This window comes from Anomaloglossus baeobatrachus, chromosome 2 (genome assembly GCF_048569485.1).
Source record: "Anomaloglossus baeobatrachus isolate aAnoBae1 chromosome 2, aAnoBae1.hap1, whole genome shotgun sequence".
In the NCBI taxonomy this organism is placed as follows: Eukaryota; Metazoa; Chordata; class Amphibia; order Anura; family Aromobatidae; genus Anomaloglossus; species Anomaloglossus baeobatrachus.
Genome location: NC_134354.1, coordinates 540,199,030 through 540,214,274, shown reverse-complemented (window position 1 = coordinate 540,214,274; position 15,245 = coordinate 540,199,030). Strand labels below are relative to the sequence as shown.

At 50.8% G+C, this 15,245-nt stretch overlaps 1 protein-coding gene across 1 annotated transcript in view; it reads left to right on the top strand.

Annotated features, from left to right (window-relative positions):
• The first annotated feature begins 9,262 nt into the window (after nt 1–9,262).
• TFDP1 (transcription factor Dp-1) overlaps nt 9,263–15,245 on the top strand; it is a 147,941-nt gene continuing 141,958 nt past the window's right edge. The window contains exon 1 of the mRNA XM_075336637.1: nt 9,263–9,775. The gene's annotated coding sequence lies outside the window, so the exon portion shown is untranslated. The remainder of the gene's footprint in view (nt 9,776–15,245) is intronic.

The following is a 15,245-nucleotide window of genomic DNA, read 5'->3' as shown; positions in this document are numbered from 1 at the left end:
GTGGACACACTCTATATGGGGCAGTGTGGGAGAGATATTATGGAGAGGGGTGGTAAAGGGGTGTATTATTAATTTTCTGAGGGAAATACTTCATTTTCTGGAACAACTTCAAGGGTGCTAACACTTGGCCATGACTGTGTGTGTGTGTGTGTATAGATAGATAGGCATTTTTTTCCAACAGTGGCGATAAGACTGTGGAAGGTTTGAGGGGTGGAGATAGAGCGGAGTTGGAGCCTGGGCGGAGTCTCAAAGGGGCCCAAAACTTTTGCCAGTATAGGGCCCTAAATTCCTAGTGTGGCCCTGTGTAAAGTATCTTCCACCTTCTTTGCAGTAGCTTTCTGTATGGGGCTGCAATTTTCTATACAGTTATACAGTATGCAGGCGCACCCCAGCAGACGAACTCCGAAAAAACACACTTTTGGTCTCTGCCAGGTGAATTATGGCCTATAGTGACCTTACAGTATATGTCATAGCTGCAGTCTGTACCTAGCCTGAGAAACTTTTTTTTCACTCCAAAAAAGGTGCAAAGACCCAAAATAAAATATATAGGTGATTCATCATTAACTATTTCTACACATTGATCCCGAAGTCGACAAATCACCATGAAGTAAGTTACATTTGCAAATCATTTTTCAAATTGCAAAAAAGGGTCTCACAAGCTGTTACTTGCACAACTATGAGGTTAGTATGTTCCCATCACCTTTGAGCCTGCGCCTGGGAGCATTTTCTTACGTACACCACGCACATAGCTATCCAGAAGTATACATCAGATTCTTCCATGTGTCTATTTATGATGCCAGATGTCCTTAGGGCCAGGTATAACCCATTCTGTATAACACAGTGTCTGGATGGAGGAGACTCTGTGGTCACCTAATGCTTTTGTTGTCTTTTCTGGAATAATCACAACCAATTTGACCATCATTGTACATAAACAGACAATGTATTTTATGTAGTGAAACCAGCAGCTTCTGGGAAGTTTTGTCTTTTGTAAAGGGCTGAACCAGCAATTCCTGTTTTCTAACCATTCTGACTCTCATTCCAATGGTCTCAATTATCCACTTCTCAGAGTGTCTAAACTACTTGGTAACACTTGTTAAACACCCCCCCCCCCCCTGTCATGTGCAAAGCAATGCGGTGAAACACTGGTTTATCGTTTTCTGCTAGCTTGACATTCAGTATTACCTCACCAAACCCCTTGCACGTTCCACAAAGCAAATCTTCCAGTGACTGAGGTTTGTGATGTCACCAGGGCTGTAAAAAGGGTTTCAGTGTAAGAGTTGACACTTTTATTGCCCTTTAGCTGCTGTATGTGAGGGGACAACTGCCACATCCAATGTGATGGATTTATTGGTGTCATATACGACATAAAACCACATGCTCATGTCCATTAATTACAATGATTAGTTTTTTATTATTATCCAAGCTCATTAGTAAAGACCAACCCATAGGCTGATTTCACACGTCCACTGTTCTCCACGTACAAGGAGAATGGGCCATTTGTATTTTAGTGCCTTGCACCCATTTATTGTCAGCGTGTCAGTTGTTTCAATACTTATTACAACAGATTTGCTTGCAGGAAGAAATAAAATGGCTTACGGTACTTTCTTCTACCCATCAAACAGCAGAATTCAGACAAAACACGGCTGACATGTATTTTTTTTTTTTTACGGAACCATTGGTGAGTTGGATCCAGAACATGAATCTTAGAAGATGTCTTTTTTTATTTTTAATATTGTGACCATTCTGTCTCCTTTAAAAAAATAAAAAATAAATAAATAAAAATGTGAAAAGGCAAATTCGCTCTCTTGGGTCTGTGATCTATCTGTAAAAATAAGACTGGCAAAAAACTGAAGTGGGGTAGAGCACCTAAAGTCTATTAAAGCAAACTGGGCCAAATGATTTACCCCAATAATGTATACTGCGTTTTATCCGCTTCCTAGTAATGCTTTAGATGCTGCTATTACAACTCTTCCTGCAATCATTGTACAATAATGTATAATCCTGGTGCACCTGTACCCTGACTAATCCCGAAGCGCCGTCACTCATTCCTACAGTTTGCTGGTATCATGCCCACAGCCTTGTGGTTGAGAAACGGGCATGAGCTTGGAGGTGGAGAAGAGGGAATTCTTCACACTGCTCTCTGGGCACATTTAAACTGCAGAATTAATTACATATGCCCCCCCCCCTCCAAATGATTAGCCAATATCAACAAGTGAATGGCCAATATCAACAGCTGAATGGAAATGCACATGCACACGTTGAGTACTTGGTGAGTTTTTTTTTAACCTCATTTGAGATGGATGGTGATGAAATGGAAGTTGTAAAGGACTTTAACCTACTCAGATCAGTGATGACTCTAGATGCAGTAAGACACCAGACGTCAATAGGAGAATAGCTATGGGTAAATCGTCAATGAAGTCACTGGACAAGGTCTAAGGCTATGTGCGCACGTTGCGTTTTTTACCGTGTTTCCGCAGCGTTTTTAGCTGCAGCGTTTTTGCGCTAAAACGCATGCGTTTTTGTTTTCCAGCAAAGTCTATGGGAAAAGATGAAATCCTGTCTGCACTTTGCTTTTTTTTCTGCGTTTAATTTGCATATTTTGGGTCAAAAACCATGCTGAAAAAGAAGCAGCATGTCAGTTGTTTTTGCCATTTCTGCAGCATTTCCTTAACATTGGAGTCAATGAGAAACGGCAAAATGCAACCAAAATCAACTTTCCTGCGTTTTTCATGCTTTTTACCTGCTTTTCCACTGCGTTTTTGGCTTAAAAAACGCATGCTATTCTGGCATAAAATTAAAGGGTTATAATGTTCCTTTACACACACACAATAACCGAAAATTTAAATGCTAAAAAATAATAAACTTTACCTATTTTTCTGTTAAAATGTGCATAACCGCTATTATTACATTAAAATTAAAAATTTTCCATATAGTTTTATTAAAAGTTAATTTTATCCTTTTTTTCTCTTTTTTCATTCTTTTTGACTTTTCCAACTTTATTTCTCAGGGTCTTGATCTACAAAACGCATCTGCAGAAACACAGGTGAAAACGCAGGTAAAAAGCGCTGAAAACGCACTAAAAACGCGGTAAATACGCATGCGTTTTTAGCGCAAAAAATGGTCAAAAGCCATTTGGTCAAAAACCAAGGGAAGGAAAACGTGCAGAATAAACTGCAGGTACTCCGACGCAACGTGCGCACATAGCCTAAGGCCATGTGTCCACGATGCGTTTTTACATGCTTTTCTGCAGCATTTTGAACTGCACCTTTTTAATGCTAAAATGCATGCGTTGTGATTTCCCAGCAAAGTCTATGAGAAATAGGGATTTCTTGTGCGCACCATGCAGTTTAAAATGCTGCGTTTAATTTGCATAATGCTGGGCAAAAACTCAGCGTTTAAAGAAGCAGCATGTAATTGTTTTTGCCATTTCTGCAGCGTTTTGATAACATTGAAGTCAATGAGAAATGGCAAAAAGAAAAATTCCTGATTTTTACCTGCTTTTTAGGTGCATAAAACATGCGTTTTGGACTAACAAAATGCATGCTTTTTGGACATCAGAATAAAGATTTCATATGTCCCTTTACACACACACACACACACACATAGTCCGACAATTAAATTAATGAAAAATATCAATATATTTCTATTTTACTGCTAAATAGTATATAACCGCTACAATTATATGAAATATAACTATTGTCTTTTTTATAAAATAAATTAAATATGTTGTCCTTTTTTTTTCTCTTTTTTAATTGTTTGAATGTTTAATCTTTATTTAGCAGTGTCTTTATGTTCAAAATGCATCTGTTAAAACGCTATTGAAAAGCATGTAAAAAGCGCTAAAAACGCACCTAAAACGCAGTGAATACGCATGCAGTTTTAGCGCTAAATTATGGTAAAAAGCAACTTTGGCAAAATCAATTACTGCCAGAGGGTGCGTTTAGAAGTGCACCTAGCGCGACGCATCGTGGACACATAGCCTAAAAATCGAGGAACATTTCACTGGTGATTGAAATACGGATCATACATAGTCTGGTCTTTTCTGTAGTCACACAAGGATGAGAAACCTGGATGATAAAGAAAATGATGGATGATGAAACAAAAAAGAAGAATCAACACCTTTGATGTGGTGCTAGAGAAGGATGTCATCAGTGTCATGGATTTCAAGAAGAACAAACAAAATCAATTATGGAACAAATCAAGTCAGACATGTTACTCGAAGCAAGAATCACCAAGCTACGGCTTGCCCACTTTGGACAAATCATCACTGGAGAACGACATAAAAAAAAAAAGAGAGAGGGGCGAAGAGGAAGACCAGCAACCCGATGGCTGGATCCTATCACGATAACCGCAGAGAAGCCCATGGTGGCCCTATCTAGGCTTGGACAAGATCGATCTTCCTACAGAGTGTTTATCCATCAAGTCGCCGTGGCTCAAGATCGAGCTGAAGGCCGTTAAGAGAAGAAAGAAAGATTTGTAAGCCAAAACAAGGAGTGGAACAGAGGTAAAGTTTAATAAAAACACGGGCACCACTTCTGTATTTTTTTTTTTTTTTTTTTTACACCCACTCCCAATTTTGGATTACACCTGAGCTAAACAAACCAAATACTCAACGTATGCATGTAGTCTGATAGAGCAGAATTACAGCGCTCTGTCATGATTTACTGTTTTTGGGTTCTGATCGGTTCCTCTATCAATGAATGAAACTGATTTGCAGTATTCACACTGTGTATTAGGTGTGTTAGTGTCGGTGATTTGCTCTATCTTACTGTTTACACCCTGCTGATCGGTGGGAGTGCAAGGTGTCCGGCTCCTGCTACTGTGATGGTGATGACTTCTATGGATAAGTCATCAATACTAATGTTGTGAAAAATTCTTTAAATTGCAATTTATATCACAATTTTGTGACAAGTGTGTAAAAGTGCGCAGAACCATGAGAAAATACCTTACAAATGGCAACAATAAATGTTAGGAGTAAGGAACAAGAGCACAATAGCTTTATCTTGATAATCAGTGATAGTTTGTAGAAGGTTATAACCACCTGATAGTTTGATACAAAATATATACAAAGAGCCAGAAAACAGCAGCTGCTCCCACAGTCCCATGGGTTAGAGAACCAAATCAGTGCCAAGGAGGATGGTGTGGATCCAAAGGAGAACACGGGAATGATAGCGATGCCATTTATTATTTTTATTTATTATTATAGCGCTATTTATTCCATGGCGCTTTACATGTGAAAGGGGTATACATAATAGGGACAAGTACAATAATCATAAACAATACAAGGCAGAGACAGGTACAGGAGGACAGAGGTCCCTGCCCGTGAGGGTTCACAGTCTACAAGGTATAGGTCAGGCTACAGTAGGTGAGGGTAGGGCTGGTTGTGCGGCGTTATATCAGACTGAGGGTTACGGCAGGCTGTACGCTTATCGGAAGAGGTGGGTCTTCAGGTTCCTTTTGAAGCTTTTCAAGGTAGGCGAGTGTGATATGTTGTGGCAGAGCATTCCAGAGTATGGGGGAGGCACGGGAGAAATCTTGGATGCGATGGTGGGAAGAGGAGATGAGAGGTGAGCAGAGGAGGAGATCTTGTGAGGATCGAAGGTTACGTGCAGGTAAGTACCGGGAGACTAGGTCACAGATGTAGGGAGGAGACAGGTTGCGGATGGCTTTGTAGGACATGGTTAGGGTTTTGAACTGGAGTCGTTGGGCAATGGGAAGCCAGTGAAGGGATTGGCAGAGAGGAGAGGTCAGGAAGTAGCGGGGGGGCAGGTTGATTAGCTGGGTAGCATAGTTTAGAATAGATTGTAGGGGTGCAACACTGTTAGAAGGGAGGCCACAGAGCAGGAGGTTGCAATAATCCAGGCGGGAGATAATAAGGGCATGTATTAGGGTTTTTGCAGCTTCTTGGGAAAGGAATGTACAGATCCGGGAAACGTTTTTGAGTTGGAGGCGGCAGGAGGTGAAGAGGGCTTGGATGTGTGGCTTGAAAGAGAGACCAGAGTCTAGCGTTAAGGCCGCTGTACACACTGCAATCTCGCTAGCGTGTGTACCCGCTCCCATCGTTTGTCCATCACGAGCAAATCGCTGCCAGTGGCCCACAAAATTGTTTGGACCCATCACACGTACTTACCTGCCTAGCGACGTCGCTGTGACCGTCGAACCGCCTCCTTTCTAAGGGGGCAGTTTGTTCGGTGTCATAGCGACGTCACTAAGCGGCCGCCCAATAGAAGCAGAGGGGCGGAGATGAGCGGAACGTAACATCCCGCCCACCTCCTTTCTTCCGCATTGCTGGTGGATGCAGGTAAGGAGAGGTTCCTCGCTCCTGCGGTGTTACACATAGCGATGTGTGCTGCCACAGGAACGACGAACAACATTGTACCTGCAGCAGCAACGATAATTAGGAATAGGGGGCATGTCAACGCTTCACGATTTTGAATGATTTTGCGACCTTTTTCAATCGCACGGAAGTGTCACAAATGTAATGTTGGGTTTGTTCTTAAATTATAAATAAAATCAGGGAAATCTACAAGAATGATAGATTTGGATTCTCATTAATTGGGGTGTGTTCACTTTTGGGATATACTGTATACCAGTCTGGGAGGGGTGCGCTCACTTTTGTGATAGACGGTATACCAGTCTGGGAGGGGTGCGCTCACTTTTGGGATATACTGTATACCAGTCTGGGAGGGGTGCGCTCACTTTTGGGATATACTGTATACCAGTCTGGGAGGGGTGTGCTCACTTTTGGGATATACTGTATACCAGTCTGGGAGGGGTGGGCTCACTTTTGTGATATACGGTATACCAGTCTGGGAGGGGGGTGCTCACTTTTGGGTTATACTGTATACCAGTCTGGGAGGGGTGCGCTCACTTTTTGGATATACTGTATACCAGTCTGGGAGGGGTGCGCTCACTTTTGGGATATACTGTATACCAGTCTGGGAGGGGTGTGCTCACTTTTGGGATATACTGTATACCAGTCTGGGAGGGGTGGGCTCACTTTTGGGATATAAAAAACCAAGGAGAAAAATTGTATGAAAAATACCCTGAATATAAATAAATAAATTGCAAGTGCTTAATAACAGGGTACTTAGTGTATACATTTTTGCAAAAAGGTAAAAAGCTGTCTCACCTCGTCACGGTGTACCCATCTGAGACAGTCCCTAACCTACTGAAGTTAAAAACATTATCAATACCTGACTTGTGTCATGTCAGAACTCCAATATGGATGGTGGCAAGTGGTTAGCTGTGTCCCAGATAAAATACACAGCAAAGTGAGACGCAATCAGCTGTTCAGTCTCAGTACTAGGAGGGCTGCACCCCCAACTTGCAACCAAGCAAGAAAAAACATACAAAAAACACAAAAACCTGAGCTGAAACAATGTTCAGTAAACATGCAACATTACATGACACAAGTCAGGTTTTGATAATGTTTTTAACTTTAGTATGTTAGGGACTGTCTCAGATGGGTACACCGTGACGAGGTGAGACAGCTTTTTACCTTTTTGCAAAAATGTATACACTAAGTACCCTGTTTATTAAGCACTTGCAATTTATTTATTTATATTCAGGGTATTTTTCATACAATTTTTCTCCTTGGTTTTTTCTAGTCTTAAGGCTGCAATTCACATGCTTAATGTTGCATGTTTACTGAACATTGTTTCAGCTCAGGTTTTTGTGTTTTTTGTATGTTTTTTCTTGCTTGGTTGCAAGTTGGGGGTGCAGCCCTCCTAGTACTGAGACTGAACAGCTGATTGCGTCTCACTTTGCTGTGTATTTTATCTGGGACACAGCTAACCACTTGCCACCATCCATATTGGAGTTCTGACATGACACAAGTCAGGTATTGATAATGTTTTTAACTTCAGTAGGTTAGGGACTGTCTCAGATGGGTACACCGTGACGAGGTGAGACAGCTTTTTACCTTTTTGCAAAAATGTATACACTAAGTACCCTGTTATTAAGCACTTGCAATTTATTTATTTATATTCAGGGTATTTTTCATACAATTTTTCTCCTTGGTTTTTTCTAGTCTTAAGGCTGCAATTCACATGCTTAATGTTGCATGTTTACTGAACATTGTTTCAGCTCAGGTTTTTGTGTTTTTTCACTTTTGGGATATACTGTATACCAGTCTGGGAGGGGTGCGCTCACTTTTTTGATATACGGTATACCAGTCTGGGAGGGGTGCGCTCACTTTTGGGATATACTGTATACCAGTCTGGGAGGGGTGCGCTCACTTTTGGGATATACTGTATACCAGTCTGGGAGGGGTGTGCTCACTTTTGGGATATACTGTATACCAGTCTGGGAGGGGTGGGCTCACTTTTTTGATATACGGTATACCAGTCTGGGAGGGGTGCGCTCACTTTTGGGATATACTGTATACCAGTCTGGGAGGGGTGCGCTCACTTTTGGGATATACTGTATACCAGTCTGGGAGGGGTGGGCTCACGTTTGGGATATACTGTATACCAGTCTGGGAGGGGTGCGCTCACTTTTTTGATATACGGTATACCAGTCTGGGAGGGGTGCGCTCACTTTTGGGATATACTGTATACCAGTCTGGGAGGGGTGCGCTCACTTTTGGGATATACTGTATACCAGTCTGGGAGGGGTGCGCTCACTTTTGGGATATACTGTATACCAGTCTGGGAGGGGTGCGCTCACTTTTGGGATATACTGTATACCAGTCTGGGAGGGGTGCGCTCACTTTTGGGATATACTGTATACCAGTCTGGGAGGGGTGGGCTCACTTTTGGGATATACGGTATACCAGTCTGGGAGGGGTGCGCTCACTTTTGGGATATACTGTATACCAGTCTGGGGGTGCAGGGCCCTGGTGACCCTAATATTACACACTGTCCCCTGCTCCACATTCCCAGGACTCTGGGAGTAAAGCTGCCACCTGTGCACAGTGCGGGGCCCGCCACTTCCCCGGTGCTTCGGCCACTGTGTGAGGCTGCAGGCCGGGGCTCCCCAGCAGCAGGTGAGCAGTGCACGGCGCCTCCCACAGGACACAGGAGCAGCTGGAGCGGAGCCAGAGAAATATTTCAGGCAGTTGATGACGTCACGGACCCGTGCACGAGTTCCCATACACACACCTCTTTTATCTCATTGACGCTCAGGATGACCAATCAGCGCTCAAGGGTTCTGAACTTGTCGTGACGTCACGATCTAGCTGCAATTCTACCCAAACAGAATGGAGAGCTGCGCACCGGAGCCGGCGTGGGGCGGGGTTACGTTCCCTGACGTAAAACCCCTTGCAGCCAATCAAAGAGCAGGTCGGCCAGACGCCGCCAAGCTCGGTTTTTTGTTTGAGGTGACGGGAAGGGAGGATACAGCGAGAGGAGGAAGAGAAGACGGGCCAGGGAGGAAGGCGGCAGCGTGCGGGCACACGGGGAGAGAGTCACCGGGTCCGAGCGCCTGGCGGCCGGGGACAGTAGGAAGAGCAGCAGGGTGCGCGGATACCGCGCGTGGCCAGTGTGGAGAGGGCCCGCGCCGGGCAGTGCTGAGAAGTCGGGGACACCGAGGATGCTGCATCCCCTGCTGCCGCCCGCTCCTGCACCCGTCTCCCCGTGACAGCCGCCCCCAGGCATCCCCTCTACGGGCCTAGGCCGCAGTCAGCGCCGCCGTGTTGTGTGCTGCGTGCGCGGCAGCTGCTGGCCCTCCTCCGCCTCCCGCACTCACATGAACCGTCCTGTATCCTCTGCTGGCGGCCCGGATCGCTGATCAGGAGCTGGTGTCCTGCATGAGGCCCTGAGCTCGGGACACGGTGAGCGCAAGTCCCGGATATGTGCAGCCCGCGCGGTGTGCGGCCTACTCCACCGCCTGGCACCGGAGCATAACATGGCTGCCTGGCGTGTGCCCCATACCGGGAGGGGGGCTGCCAGGTGTGTGTGTGTGCGCCCCATACCGGGAGGGGGCTGCCTGGCGTGTGCCCCATACCGGGAGGGGGCTGCCTGGCGTGTGCCCCATACCGGGAGGGGGCTGCCTGGTGTGTGTGTGCGCCCCATACCGGGAGGGGGGCTGCCTGGTGTGTGTGTGCGCCCCATACCGGGAGGGGGGCTGCCTGGTGTGTGTGTGCGCCCCATACCGGGAGGGGGGCTGCCTGGTGTGTGTGTGCGCCCCATACCGGGAGGGGGGCTGCCTGGTGTGTGTGTGCGCCCCATACCGGGAGGGGGGCTGCCTGGTGTGTGTGTGTGCGCCCCATACCGGGAGGGGGGCTGCCTGGTGTGTGTGTGCGCGCCCCATACCGGGAGGGGGGCTGCCTGGTGTGTGTGTGCGCCCCATACCGGGAGGGGGGCTGCCTGGTGTGTGTGTGCGCCCCATACCGGGAGGGGGGCTGCCTGGTGTGTGTGTGCGCCCCATACCGGGAGGGGGGCTGCCTGGTGTGTGTGTGCGCCCCATACCGGGAGGGGGGCTGCCTGGTGTGTGTGTGCGCCCCATACCGGGAGGGGGGCTGCCTGGTGTGTGTGTGCGCCCCATACCGGGAGGGGGGCTGCCTGGTGTGTGTGTGCGCCCCATACCGGGAGGGGGGCTGCCTGGTGTGTGTGTGCGCCCCATACCGGGAGGGGGGCTGCCTGGTGTGTGTGTGCGCCCCATACCGGGAGGGGGGCTGCCTGGTGTGTGTGTGCGCCCCATACCGGGAGGGGGGCTGCCTGGTGTGTGTGTGCGCCCCATACCGGGAGGGGGGCTGCCTGGTGTGTGTGTGCGCCCCATACCGGGAGGGGGGCTGCCTGGTGTGTGTGTGCGCCCCATACCGGGAGGGGGGCTGCCTGGTGTGTGTGTGCGCCCCATACCGGGAGGGGGGCTGCCTGGTGTGTGTGTGCGCCCCATACCGGGAGGGGGGCTGCCTGGTGTGTGTGTGCGCCCCATACCGGGAGGGGGGCTGCCTGGTGTGTGTGTGCGCCCCATACCGGGAGGGGGGCTGCCTGGTGTGTGTGTGCGCCCCATACCGGGAGGGGGGCTGCCTGGTGTGTGTGTGCGCCCCATACCGGGAGGGGGGCTGCCTGGTGTGTGTGTGCGCCCCATACCGGGAGGGGGGCTGCCTGGTGTGTGTGTGCGCCCCATACCGGGAGGGGGGCTGCCTGGTGTGTGTGTGCGCCCCATACCGGGAGGGGGGCTGCCTGGTGTGTGTGTGCGCCCCATACCGGGAGGGGGGCTGCCTGGTGTGTGTGTGCGCCCCATACCGGGAGGGGGGCTGCCTGGTGTGTGTGCGCGCCCCATACCGGGAGGGGGGCTGCCTGGTGTGTGTGCGCGCCCCATACCGGGAGGGGGGCTGCCTGGTGTGTGTGCGCGCCCCATACCGGGAGGGGGGCTGCCTGGTGTGTGTGCGCGCCCCATACCGGGAGGGGGGCTGCCTGGTGTGTGTGCGCGCCCCATACCGGGAGGGGGGCTGCCAGGTGTGTGTGCGCGCCCCATACCGGGAGGGGGGCTGCCTGGTGTGTGTGCGCGCCCCATACCGGGAGGGGGGCTGCCTGGTGTGTGTGCGCGCCCCATACCGGGAGGGGGGCTGCCTGGTGTGTGTGCGCGCCCCATACCGGGAGGGGGGCTGCCAGGTGTGTGTGCGCGCCCCATACCGGGAGGGGGGCTGCCAGGTGTGTGTGCGCGCCCCATACCGGGAGGGGGGCTGCCAGGTGTGTGTGCGCGCCCCATACCGGGAGGGGGGCTGCCAGGTGTGTGTGCGCGCCCCATACCGGGAGGGGGGCTGCCAGGTGTGTGTGCGCGCCCCATACCGGGAGGGGGGCTGCCAGGTGTGTGTGCGCGCCCCATACCGGGAGGGGGGCTGCCAGGTGTGTGTGCGCGCCCCATACCGGGAGGGGGGCTGCCAGGTGTGTGTGCGCGCCCCATACCGGGAGGGGGGCTGCCAGGTGTGTGTGCGCGCCCCATACCGGGAGGGGGGCTGCCAGGTGTGTGTGCGCGCCCCATACCGGGAGGGGGGCTGCCAGGTGTGTGTGCGCGCCCCATACCGGGAGGGGGGCTGCCAGGTGTGTGTGCGCGCCCCATACCGGGAGGGGGGCTGCCAGGTGTGTGTGCGCGCCCCATACCGGGAGGGGGGCTGCCAGGTGTGTGTGCGCGCCCCATACCGGGAGGGGGGCTGCCAGGTGTGTGTGCGCGCCCCATACCGGGAGGGGGGCTGCCAGGTGTGTGTGCGCGCCCCATACCGGGAGGGGGGCTGCCAGGTGTGTGTGCGCGCCCCATACCGGGAGGGGGGCTGCCAGGTGTGTGTGCGCGCCCCATACCGGGAGGGGGGCTGCCAGGTGTGTGTGCGCGCCCCATACCGGGAGGGGGGCTGCCAGGTGTGTGTGCGCGCCCCATACCGGGAGGGGGGCTGCCAGGTGTGTGTGCGCGCCCCATACCGGGAGGGGGGCTGCCAGGTGTGTGTGCGCGCCCCATACCGGGAGGGGGGCTGCCAGGTGTGTGTGCGCGCCCCATACCGGGAGGGGGGCTGCCAGGTGTGTGTGCGCGCCCCATACCGGGAGGGGGGCTGCCAGGTGTGTGTGCGCGCCCCATACCGGGAGGGGGGCTGCCAGGTGTGTGTGCGCGCCCCATACCGGGAGGGGGGCTGCCAGGTGTGTGTGCGCGCCCCATACCGGGAGGGGGGCTGCCAGGTGTGTGTGCGCGCCCCATACCGGGAGGGGGGCTGCCAGGTGTGTGTGCGCGCCCCATACCGGGAGGGGGGCTGCCAGGTGTGTGTGCGCCCCATACCGGGAGGGGGCTGCCTGGTGTGTGTGTGTGCCCCCCATAAGGTGGGGGACCGCCTGGTGTGTGTGTGTGCCCCCCATAAGGTGGGGGACCACCCGGTGTGTGCCCGCGCCCCGTACGGGCTGCATGGAATGGTGTCCTCCACCCTTTGTCCATGGCCTGTGTTATCCATTCCCCCTCCAGATGTCTGATTATAGCAACAGTTTGGTGTCCCTTAACTTATTTTGTAAGGAAATAGATTGTGTATGTGCTCCAATCTTCTGGAGTGACCCCCAGCCCCGTGTGACTAGTGCCAGTACCAATGTGTCCTGACTGCCAGGGTGGAATGGATGAGAGAGCATGGCCCTAGTTGTTACTGTGGAGTATGGTGTGCACTACAGGCCAGGTGTAGGCAGCCATGTCCTATCTTTATGGGCATGTGGCTGCACCTCTGTGTTGTGTGTGTGTGTGTGTGTGTGTGTGTGTGTGTGTGTGTGTGTGTGTGTGTGTGTGTGTATATTCATGCCCCAGGCAGCTGTACACAGTCAGCGGCCTAGTGCACATGAACATTTCAGTTTTGTTTTTTTGTCCTTTTCTACAGGGGTCTCAGACAGACTAAACGGATGTTGGGCATCACCTTCTGTAATAACAGTTCATGCTGAACTTTAAATAAAATCCCAATTTTCCTTTTTTTTTTTTTTGCCTCCTAACAGCATGGAAAAAGTCCAGATGGTCACCCTCCCTGGGTCCAGCGCTGTATCCGCCACTGCTCCAGTGATTGCTTAGTGACTGCAGGGGTGGTACCACATCAGCAGCGCTACAGCCAATCGCTGAGCTCTACTCGCATAGCATAATCCTCTGAGCCTTGTGATTGGCTGCAGAGCTGTGGACATGCCTCCCTTACAGCTGGAAAGCAGTCGCTGAGACAGTGCTGGATCTGGGGAGGGGAAAACCTAAAAGATTCCCCCTCTGCAGCTCCTGGGCTGCATTCTAGAAAGGTCCCTGTTATTATTGTGCCCCATGTGAAACCAAAATAAAGACTTTATAAAGTGGTACCTTTTTGTATTCAGATACTGTACCCATAATCTCGTGAGCGCGCAAACCTCACCAGCGGTCACACTGTGCTCAGGGTAGATGCTAGACTGTATGGGCTGCTTCCAGGGATGACGTCCCTTTTGGGGACGTGTTCAAAATACTATCACGTGACAAAAGGGACGTCATTCCTGGAAGCAGCCCATACGAGATTATGGGTGGGTACTTGCTGATAACAATCACAGCCCCGCCCATAATCACTTGCCTGCGCACACGTCACCAGCGGTCACACTGCTCAGTCCCGTGAGACTGGCACTGGGCATGCGCGGGGATGGCTGGAGCAGTGGGCGGTGCATCAGCTATGGAAAGGAGCGATGGGGGGCGGCATACAGGACCAGAAGGCAGAATAACGGACGGCAGAGAGCCCGCCCCCGTGTCACATTTACAGTATCTGAATACGAAAAGGTACCACTTTATAAAGTCTTTATTTTGGTCTCACATGGGGCACAATAATAACAGGGACCTTTCTAGAATGCAGCCCAGGAGCTGCAGAGGGGGAATCTTTTAGGTTTTGGGCGAAATTTCTGCTGACAGGTTCCCTTTAAATGGATACCTGCTGTGAATGAACCCGCTTTTTGGTTGCAGAATAAGGTTCCTCTGAAGTTTTCATGATGTCATACGTGCATCAGGGGGGACTTTGGGGGGTAGGGTCTTCTCCGCCTGCCTTTTCTTTCTTCTACAGATCCACTATTTAATTATTGACCTACCATATTTTTCGGACTATAAAATGCACCGAATCATAAGACGCACCCTGGTTTTAGAGGAGGAAAATAAAATTTTAAGCAAAAAATGTGGTCATGACACTTATGGAGCGAGGATCTGCTGCTGACACTGTTATGGGGGTAATGTCCCCAAATTCTCTACTAAGGTACCCCATCCTGGAAATGATCCTCCTGCCTTGTATATGATCCCCATCCTGATAAATACCCCCCTCCTGGTATGTGCTCCCATCCTGGTATGGCCCGCATCCTGTGACACACACAAAAACATAAACATTTATATTCGCCTTTCCTCACCCCACGCAGCATCGCTTGTCTTCTGTCTGTGCCAGCGCCGCTGACTCGGGTGGAGACATGCACATAGTGATGACGTAATCTCTGTGCGCACCGCTCCACACGCAGCTGGCCGGCAGACAGGAGGTCATTGCGATGCTGCAGGGATCAGTGGCTGGTGAGTATACTTATTCACTGACGCCCCCCCTTCACCCCCCCGCGCTGATGATGATGTGCGGGGGGCAGTGAATATAGCCAATCATGATCACTCCAGGCTGGAGGAAACAAGGATGATCACGCGGGCTAGCTGTTTAGTATGTGTGCACCCCCGCCCATCATCCCGCCCACCTCTCACCTGTCGGCGCCGCCTTCAGGGCTGAGAGCTGATGGGTGTCAGGATGTAGTGCATATGAAATGAGGCTAATGAGCAAGCCCACGTGGTCACGGTAGGAGCTGCTACAACCTGCTCCTACC